This window comes from Dendrobium catenatum, unplaced genomic scaffold (genome assembly GCF_001605985.2).
Source record: "Dendrobium catenatum unplaced genomic scaffold, ASM160598v2 fragScaff_scaffold_249, whole genome shotgun sequence".
NCBI classification, from domain to species: domain Eukaryota; kingdom Viridiplantae; phylum Streptophyta; class Magnoliopsida; order Asparagales; family Orchidaceae; genus Dendrobium; species Dendrobium catenatum.
This window is the reverse complement of record NW_021318711.1, coordinates 3,706,787-3,717,386: the sequence shown is the minus strand read 5'-3', so window position 1 is coordinate 3,717,386 and position 10,600 is coordinate 3,706,787.

Genomic DNA, 10,600 nt, shown 5'->3' with positions numbered 1-10,600 from the left:
TCTTCAACAGGAGTAACAAGTGTCTCAATAGCATCCCCTGATTTAGCATTGGCTAAATCTTTATCACTTTCATTCATCTCAATCGTGGCATTTTCATTAAAAGATTTTCCAATATCAGCATCAACCTCCTCTGTTGTGTTGGAAAGTTTCTGTAAAGCATTGAAGCTATTCGACAAATTTATGTCATTAACTGGTAATGAATCGGAGTTTTGAAGTTTTTTTGGCGGGCAATCTACTTCCAAAATTTCTTCAGTTGAATTCAAGATTGGCAACTTTGGAGCTGGAATTTTGTCAATGATTGCTTCTTTTTTCCAAGGTCCCTGGTGGTTTCTAGATTGATTTGGTCTATTTTTGAATTTGACATGAATCCATGGCCCATATTCCTCCTGTTGATGAGAAACCTCTTGAGAGGTATTGACATATGAATTGGAGCTGTGAGTAATAGGGACATTCAAACCAGATTCAGGACAAGAGGTTTTTAGAAGTCCAATTTTTGCACAGCCATAGCAGAAAGATGTGAGCTTCTCGTACTCGACTTTCTGAAAGAATCTGCCATACAAACCGTCAACCCAAACACCTGTGGGTATTTTTGATTCTAAATTTATGCGTACACAGATTCTCGCATATTCCTTCTTACTCCAATTAAAGGAGTTACCATCAAAGAAAAGAGGTGTGCCAATTCTGGATGCAATCAAAGCCATATTGATCTCATCCCAACAATGCAAAGGCAGTTGAGGGAATCTAATCCATACCGGGGCGGTAAGACCTTTAAGAGATGAAGGAGAGAAAGACGGAGACCATTTATCGAGACCGATGATATGGCCACCGATATACCAAGGCCCACCACTGAGGACTTCTTCCATAGCAGGAGAGGATTTGAACGAACAAAGAATCCAGTTTAATCCCAATGAAGTTAAATGAAAGTTGTCAAATCTGCTCCATTGCTTCCGTAATTCTAAACTGCATATCGAAAAAGGAATATTTTTCCCCAAAACCTTCAGAACTATAGAATTAGTAAGAATTTTTGCATTGGCCTGTTCTTTCTCAGAATTCAACTTAATTGCCTTACCATCAGAAGACAGATCAACGATGCTAGCATCAAAATTAATTTTGATACGTTGGGGTTTCTTCCAAGCATTAATAAAAGATTCTTTTAGTTTATCAATCTCCTTTGCAGGTATTTCATCAGATGAAACAACAATACCCCTTAAACCAGGAATTTCTTCAGGAATTAATGCCTCATTCGAAATCTTTCTGATCAAGATTTCTTCATTTACTTCATGTTTTTTAATAGAAGGAGAATTCAAAGAACAGAGAATTCCTTGATCCAACGAACCAAAATTTAACCCATTAGAAATCTGACCGATTTCTTGAAGAACATCATCAGAAGAGGTTGGAAGATCAATCACCTTCTTACCCTTTACATCAGGAGAAGGAATCAGTGAATCTTGTTGAGCAATGGAACCAGAATTCCGCCTATTAGAATAAATCGTGGAAGAAGGAGAGACAGGACAATCAATCAGAAGATGATTGTCGATCAAATGATGAATATCCGGAGGGTCCAACGGGGGACGGCCAGTCGCTGCCATGATCGGAGACAAGAAAACCCGCAAAAAAATGAATTCAAACAAAAAGCTTTAGACTAACATTTCTAATTGAGAAATCTCCCAATGTATGCAAGATCTTTCATAAGCCATCAAAAAACTGCCTTTAAAAAATGAACTTATTCGTACAGATAACTGACAATATTTCGAATCAGTTTTGTACCAGATCATACAAAATGAACTTATTCATTTTTGAACTATTCATACAATATAATATCAATTCATAATCAGGTTTATACTGGATTGTATAATACAAACTTGTTCATTTTAGTACTATTTATATAATACGATATCAATTCATATAGACTATTGACAATATATGAAATTAGGTTCATACCAAATTATACTATATGAACTTGTTCATTTTTGAATTGTTCATATAATTCAATATCAATGCATGAAATATAGTTCATACCAGATCGTACCATACAAACTTATTCATTTTTGAACTATTTGTATAGCATGATATCAATTCATACAGATGATTGACAGTGTATGAAATTTGGTTCATACCAGATCATATCGAATGATGGATAGTTATTTTAAACTTTTCATAGTATGAGATGTCATGTCATACAGATGATTGATAGTGTACGATATTAGGTTCATACCTAATTATACCATACAAAATTATTTATTTTTGAATTATTCATATTATACAATATCAAGTTGTATAAATGACCCATAGTGTATGAAACTAAATTCATCCCAATTCGTACCAAATAAAGCCATGATTTTTAAATTAGTCGTGTCGTATGATTTACGATCATATAGTATAAACCTTTGAAGATTCTCTTGAAAAATTAAGTTTTTAGATAATTTTTCACGTGTTTTCTATAAATAGAGTCCTAAAACTGTCATATCGATCCTTTGCTTTAATTTTTTTCTTTAGAGTGACTATTGGGAGTGTATTTGATAGAGATTTTGAGATTGGAGAGTGAGAGATCTAGTGAAAGGGAATTGTGAGGGATTCACAAGGTTGCCCAAAGTGAGGATCTGTTGTTCTTCTTCTAATTTCTTCCCAACTTCTTTTTAGTCTCTTAATAGAAAATCTTCAAGACTAGATCAAGGTTCTCTGCTTTCACCAGGAGGGTGAAAAAGATGTGACAGTTCTCTGCCTTTACAAGGAGGGTCAAAAGGATAATATGTTTTATGCCTACACCAGATGGGTGAAAAAAGACATGTAGGTACTCTGCCTTCACCAGGTGGGTAAAAAAGTACAAGAAGGTATGCTTCCATCCCTTAGAGAGTTTAAAAGATGACAGTTCTCTGCCACACTAGGTTGGGGGAAGAGAGTTTATATGGGCCTCTCCGCCTTGATGTGGGGGCAAGAGGAGAGTCACTATTGTTTAGTGTAATAGTTAGAGATGGAGTCTTGAGGGAGTAGATGTAGGTCTATTTGAACTGAACCACTATAAAATTTGGTGTTCTTCCTTTACCTTTTATTTTTTCTACATTTTATTTCATTGCTCTTTATATTTATGGTTTAAAAATTATCCATGAAAGTCATTTAAATAAACAACTGCATATTTTAAGATTACTATTTTTAATTTTCTAAAATGATTTAAAAAATTAAAAGGTTTTCCAAAATCAATTATTTTATTTTTAAATAAATAATTCACCCCCCCCCCCCCCCCCCCCCCCCCCATCCACCCCAAAAAAAAAATCACCCCCCTCTTAGGTAGCCTTAGGACAGTTCTATAAGGTCAAATAACCTACATGAACTTTTAGAACTAACTAAGGTAGCCTTGTTGGATCATTCTCTCATTTTCCTAGAGCTATTTGTATGGTTTAGTTGTATTTCTATTTGTATGGTTTAGTTGTATTTCCATGATTACGGTGTAAGTGGTAGTGTTTCTCCTAATTTCTTGATCTGGCTTTAAGGGTTTTTGCCACTTAATATTTTCTTCATGTCGAATGAAAATTAAGACATTTTATCAAGATGTGTTGAGTTTCATATGCTCCTCTTATCGATGCTCATGTCTTAATTATAAAGTTCAATGGGGTAGGTTAATATTCCCTTACTTCATCCATTATGAAGTTGAATTCTTGATTTTAGGTGCATTTTATGATTCCTTGTAATTTATTCAAATTGCTTCCTATGAGCATATATGACTTCATTTTCCTAGGCCTATGGCCCCACATAATGAATTATGTCAATGTATGAATAAAGTGTATCCCAGATGAATGTTAAGTAAAAGGGACTAGGAAAGAGCCTTCCATGAAAAACTCCTCTTAATAACTCTAAATCCACTCCTTAAATATGTTGAGCCTCAAATAAAGAGCCTGTTGTAGTTCTGATCTATGCACTATGTTCGTGTTTTGATGATAACAAATATTATTAGGTATGATACTACTTTCTTATGTTACTGTGATATTATGTTTTGCTGTGTACTAATGTTTTAGAAATTTAGTCCACCGTTCACTTACAATTCTAATCAACTCAAGACTGGGTCTATTTTTTTTAATTTATTATGTATTTTTTCCACCTTTCTTGTGTCATAACATGTATTTGGGTGGATATCTTTACTAGGCAACCTTGCATACACACAAGGGAGATAGAAATGTTTCTTTAAGAGAGTTTATTTTTTAAGTAATTCGTACTATATAGTTTTTCTTCATTATGTACAATACAAGTATCATACTATATGCTTTTATTTTATACCATACAATCTGTTATGCATTACCAAGCCCTAGCTGCCAAAGTTAAGGAAGATTCTAATTATGTACTGATTTTACAGTACAATTTACACACTAATTAAAATCTTTCTTAATTAATTACACAATTTCAAGCAATCAAATCACTGCCATTTATTATAATTGATCATACTATACAAAATAGTTATAGTGTATGATTGCTTGTGTACGAAATTGGTCATCCCTCAGATTGTACCAAATGAAATCTATGATTTTTGTTTTGATCATATAGTATGATGTCCATAGTGCTAGACGATTAATCGTGTATGAAGTTGGCTGTTCCAAGGATCATCCCAAGCAAATAGAAGGAATTTCTACATATAGTACTGTATGATTTTTAATCGTACTGTACGATGCATTATAAAAGGTTAATAGTTTGTGTGAACGATCTTGCTAGATGACTCTAATTTGAACTGATTGTACTGTATGATACGTTGATCATATTATATGAACAAAAGATAGATGGCTTAGAAATTAGGGTTTCTTTTAAGCCCTCTATTTAATAATCTCTAACGCTCTTGTTAGACATCTTTTGCTGCTTAGTCTTCTTAAGAGGGAGCTTAAGGGAGAGAATAAGGAGAGCTTAGTGAAAGGAGAGAGGGATATTTTGTGAGGGAGAAGTTGTGAGGGGATTCACAAGGTTACTTCAAGCAAGAATCTTCCCTAGTACCTTTAAGTATTTACCTGGAATCTCTGTGGCTCTAGATAAGAAAATCTTCAGCAAAGATCATGGTTCACTGATAATCACCTTGATGGTGAAAATAGATTTTTTATTCTCCGGCCATCACTAGGAGGGTGAAAATAGAGTTAAGATTCTTTGCCTGTAAAAGTCTCATGGTTCTCTGACGCATCGGAGAGGTGAAATATTATTCGTATATACTTCTCCGTCTTGCTATGGGAGAAAAAGGAGAGTCATTTCTGTTTAGTGCAATAATTTGAGAGGGAGTCTCCAAGGAGTTGGCGTAGGTCTGGTTGACCGAACCACCATAAATTTTGGTGTATTCTTTCTATTAATTTTCTGTGCATTTTAATTTCTACACTTTTTTGTGATTTGATCTGTTGTCAAAATATCTATTTTTTTATTGCAAAATTAGTTTTATTTCAACATCAAGAGGTTTTAAATTTATATTTGTCAAAGAAATTTTTAAAATAACCAATTCACCTCCCCCCTCTTGGTTAGCCTCAAGACTAGTTCTTTATGATTTAACCACCCTCACAAACTTTCAAGAGGTATATGAGCAAGATGCATAAGATCATGTTTTAGAAAACTTTTGAATTAAGATCCATGGCTAACTTTGGGAATCACAACATTGTCGAGGGCTATTCATTTACTCGGCCACCTCTATTTGAAAATATATCTTTTGATTTTTGGAAAACTTGCATGTCCACCTTTTATAATCAATTGATTATCGTATATGGATACTTATTTAGGATGGTTATTCTACACCTTCATGATTTATAAATGATGTTAAAACTGAAATCACTTTTTTTGATCGGACTACTGATGATAAAGATTTAACCCAAGTGAATGCTAAATTCCTAAACTATTTCTTTTGTGCTTTGAAATCTAAAGATTAGATACATGTATCTAAATGTACTACTGGTAAAAAAATTTGGGATAGATTACGCATTACTTATGAAAGAACAAGTAAAGTGAAGCAGTCTAGGTTAAATTTTCTACTGCATGAATTTGAACTATTTCACATGAAACATAGTGAATCCATATATGAAATGTATATTAAATTTACAAAAATCATAACACCCCTACATGCTTTAGGTATGGAATTACCAAAATTTTAAAAAGTAAATAAGATTCTACATTGTTTACCTTCTTCCTATGATAAAAAAATTATTGTTATTATAGAATCCAAGGATTTGAATGTTTATTTTATTGATAATTTACTTGGATCACTCACTGCCTACGAGTAAGGAGTGTACTAAAGACAACTTCATGTAGGAGAAAGAAAGAAGGAGAAAACTATAGCCTTTAAGGCTAGTGATTCATATAGTTCCTCTGAGGGAGGAGGTAAATAAATTGTACTAATGAATCGATAGTTCAGAAGCTTTTAAGGAGAAAGCAAAAGCGTCACCAACAGTGAAGCAAAGGTAAGAATTATAAAAATTCTAAAGCTTATGATGATATTAATTAATATAAATGCAGGAAACCAAAGCATGTTAAAACTGATTGCACAACTCTTAAAGGCCACCAAAGCAAGGAGAATGCTGAAGAAAAGCTAAATTCCATAAGGACAAGCAAAAAGCTCAGAAAGCTTTATCATTGACCATTATATTGTATGATCTACATGTCAAATCCATTTTGGATGAATTGAATTCAGTTTGGTACATCATTTATTATTGATCATAGTGTGCAAACATCCATCGCACTGTATAAACCTTTTTATTAACAATCATACTACTAGACTCCATGGGATGAGATGGTTGTCTCTATTCATACCATATGATGTCTGACAAAAATGTATGATTAGACAAAATTTTTTTGATAAATCATATATATATATATAATAATTGCATACGGTTGTCCCCTATGATCCCATGATCGTATAATATGATCTATTCATTTTCTATTTAAAGTTCCAACCCCTTTCAAAATTTTCATACCTCTCTTAAGATCCCTCCTTACATTCTAATCCTTGCAATGGCTGATAAGAAATGTAGTCATTAAACCCAGGGGGTTTCTTCCTCTTCGAGAATTGCAGACAAGCATTTTCTTATATCTTATGATGATGCCGCATATAAAAAGTATTAAGGAAGCTATGATCACGCCCTCTCGACTTTTGAATCAACAGGCTCTTAGCTTCATGTAATGAACCTTTTCAACTCAACTGCACTTCAATTTCTGCTAACCTTGGCCCATCCCTTCCATTCTGAAATCTTGTATGAATTTTTTGAAAACCTTAGGATTAGTCAGGATACTACAGTTATAACCTCCTAAGTGTGTTGCCAAAATGTAGAAATTATTAAGGAAGATATATGAATTCACTTTCAACAAAACACCCAAGGGAATAGACCTCTAGCCATGTCCTATAGATCTAATTTTAATAAGAGTGCTGTAAAACTTTTTACTAAGATGTTGCCCTTAATTTTCACCAACCTTTGGTTTAGACCCTTAACCAAATGCTAGGGTTATCCAACAAATTCTGAGAACTTCAATCGTACCTAAAGCTGGAGACTGAATAAATATGACTCCCCTACTATCAATTGTTACCTATTTCATCTTATCAATAAGCCTCACTTGAATTCGACTCCCAGCCACTAGGAGAAAGTAGAATATTTCCTTAGGACATGTGATAGGATTTATCTTGAATGAAAAATACAACATCACATATCTTACACATCCTGATCACTTTCCAATCTTCTTTTTAAATGCCTATTTTCAAATGCTACTTCATAGGGATTAGGAGCTTGAAGATCCTGTCTTTAATGATGAAGGAGATGCTGCCCCTGCAGTTGATCCTATGCCTGGACCATCACCTCACCACTACCAATATCAGGAGAAAATTTAGAGATTTTATAGACTCAAGATGCATATTAATAGTATATCCAACTTGACAATAATATGGGTTGGTTCACTATACTTGTTTCTTTTATTCTTATTGTGATTGTAATGTTTACTTATAAGTCTTTGCATTTCTGTTTGTTTATTTTTTTTGAAATGGAATTTTTATTTCAAGACCTTAGTTTGTTATTTTTTTTCTTTCTTAAAAAAGGCTATTTTTCTTTCAAATGGTATTCTCCCTAGTCTTATTATGTTCATATATCTTGATTATGTGCTCTTTGCTTGAAAATTAGCAGTATACCAACTTAATATTTTATGTTGATCGTACTATATGACTCATTTTGTATTATAAGATGTAACGCTTACTTAACGAATAAAATCATACTACACAAATAAAATTGCATTGTAGGAATGCAATCATATTGTATGAATAAAATCATATTGTATGAGAAAACTTGTACTATATTATTTAGATTGTACTGTACGACTTGCTTTGGCATGAACTGTGCTTTTTTTTATTGTGTAAACATACCTTTAATTTTACTCAGAAGGTTTTAATAATTAATTGCTGACAGGTTTAAACAAACATGATCAAAATTGTAAATGCTTAAAAATCTAAATCGAACTAGGATTAAGAAGGTTGAACTACAATCTTTTTTGCTCCACTGCACGTTTTTATGTATGGATATATTCTACAAATTTGATGAATGAAATTTATTATTTTTATATATCATTCTTTTATTCATATTAGAATAACTTGAGTTTGCTTTGTAGATTATTCCTCCCTATAAAAGAGAGTGAGTTATTCTTCTCTTTTATTTGGAAGATAATCTTACAACAAACATTCTTAGAAAGTTAGAAAGGAAGTAATTTGGAAAAAAATCAAATGAGCCCAAAATCAAAAGATGTGTAATAACACCAAAAGTAAAAGATGCACTAAGTGTATCAAAAATAAATTATTCACAATATTCGTATAAAACTGTTAATAGAGGCACAAAATGAGCCCGATCTAAATTAGCTTCCCTTTTTAGTAAATCTTTAAGTCATAGAAAAATTTGATGTTTCATAATATGTTTAATACTTGACTATGTAAAATCTTGGTTCCTCATTCATAACTTTTATAATACTATTCTATTTGATATATTTCAAGTTAACAATCTGAAAAGACTAAGTTTCCCAGTCTAATTATAATTATTGAATTAGATTTTTTTATTTAAATAAAATATTTTAGCTTATTAAAAGTTGATAAGCTCGATGTGCAAACTCTAAAATCCAAATCCTTTAGTTGCAAAATATTCAATGCTTCTCTTAATTATCCTTTTTTATGAAGATTAAGTTTATTTCATTTTGAAAATGCTCACGCAAGTTAATAGAGTTTTTTGAAGCGCTCTTCTTAAGGATCTCTAACACTCTTGTTAGACATCTTTTGATGCTTATTCTTTCTTAGAGGGAACTTTTGGGAGACAAGAAGGAGATCTTGGTGAGAGAAGAGAGGGAGATTTTATGAGGGAGAAGTTATGTGGGGATTCACAAAATTTCTCCAAGCAAGAATCTTCCCTAGTACCTATAAGCATCTTCTTGGACTATTTGTGGCTCTGGAGAAGAAGTTCTTCAGTAAATATCATGGTTCTCTGACCATCACCTGGAGGGTGAAAATAGATTTGTGGTTTTCTGACCATCACTAGGAGGAAGAAAATAGAGTTAATGTTTTCTGCCAGTAAAAGAGTAACAGTTCTCTACCGCATCGGGGAGGTGAAATAATGTTTTTATAGGCTTCTCTGCCTTACTATGAGAGAAAATGGAGAGTCACTTCTATTTAGTGCAATACTTGGAGAGGGAGTCTCTAAGGAGTGGACGAAGGCCAGGTTGATCAAACAACTATAAATTATGGCGTGTTCTTTCTATTAATTTTTTTTGCATTTTAATTTCTAAATTTTTTTATGATTTGATATGTGGTTGAAATATCTTTTTTTTTATTGTAAAATTAAATCTGTTTTCGTATAAGGAGGTTTTAACTTTTTATTTTTTAAAGAAAGATTTTAAAATAACTAATTCACCCCAATCTTGGTTAGCATCAAGACTAGTTCTTTAGGGTTTAACCACTCTCATGAACTTTTAGAACCTTTGAAAAGTATTTCTTGAATAAATCCCTTTCTTTCTAGATAATATCATAGAGGTAGGAAGAGTCCTTATTAATTATTTAATTAATAAAAAATTATTTGATAAATATTTTAGCCAACTTGATGAGTATTGGAATAGTTCTAGTTAGGAGTGAGTGAAACCATATGCGAGCTTTCCCTATGAGGGTAGCAAGAAATCCTTGGAAGAGGATCACATTAAAGTATTTTTGAATATACATAAAGATTATATAGTGATCGATAAGCTTGTAATGGTTAAAAGACCTATCATAAGAGTTTTTGCTTGGAAATTTAAAACCCGTAGAATAGGGGTAGTATAGGATGCTTTTATTAGTGGTGATGACTCCTAAAAGTATTGATGATGTAGAGATTTTCTTCCATATCTTAAAGGGAACTCTTCTATGACCAATCAACGTAGTTTATCATGTACATTGTTATGCATGATTTCAATAATGTGAGGTTGAGCAAAGTCCTTAGTGATGATCAGAGAAATGTAGGTTGGTCAACCTGTTTAAGAGGGATGAGTAGAGCTAGCTATTTTAATGAGGTTGATGTATTATTATGATAGTGGGTAACAATTTGACTGAGTGAGAGGGATCTTTACATGGTCATGTTAAGGTCAAACAACCCCAAATATTATAGAT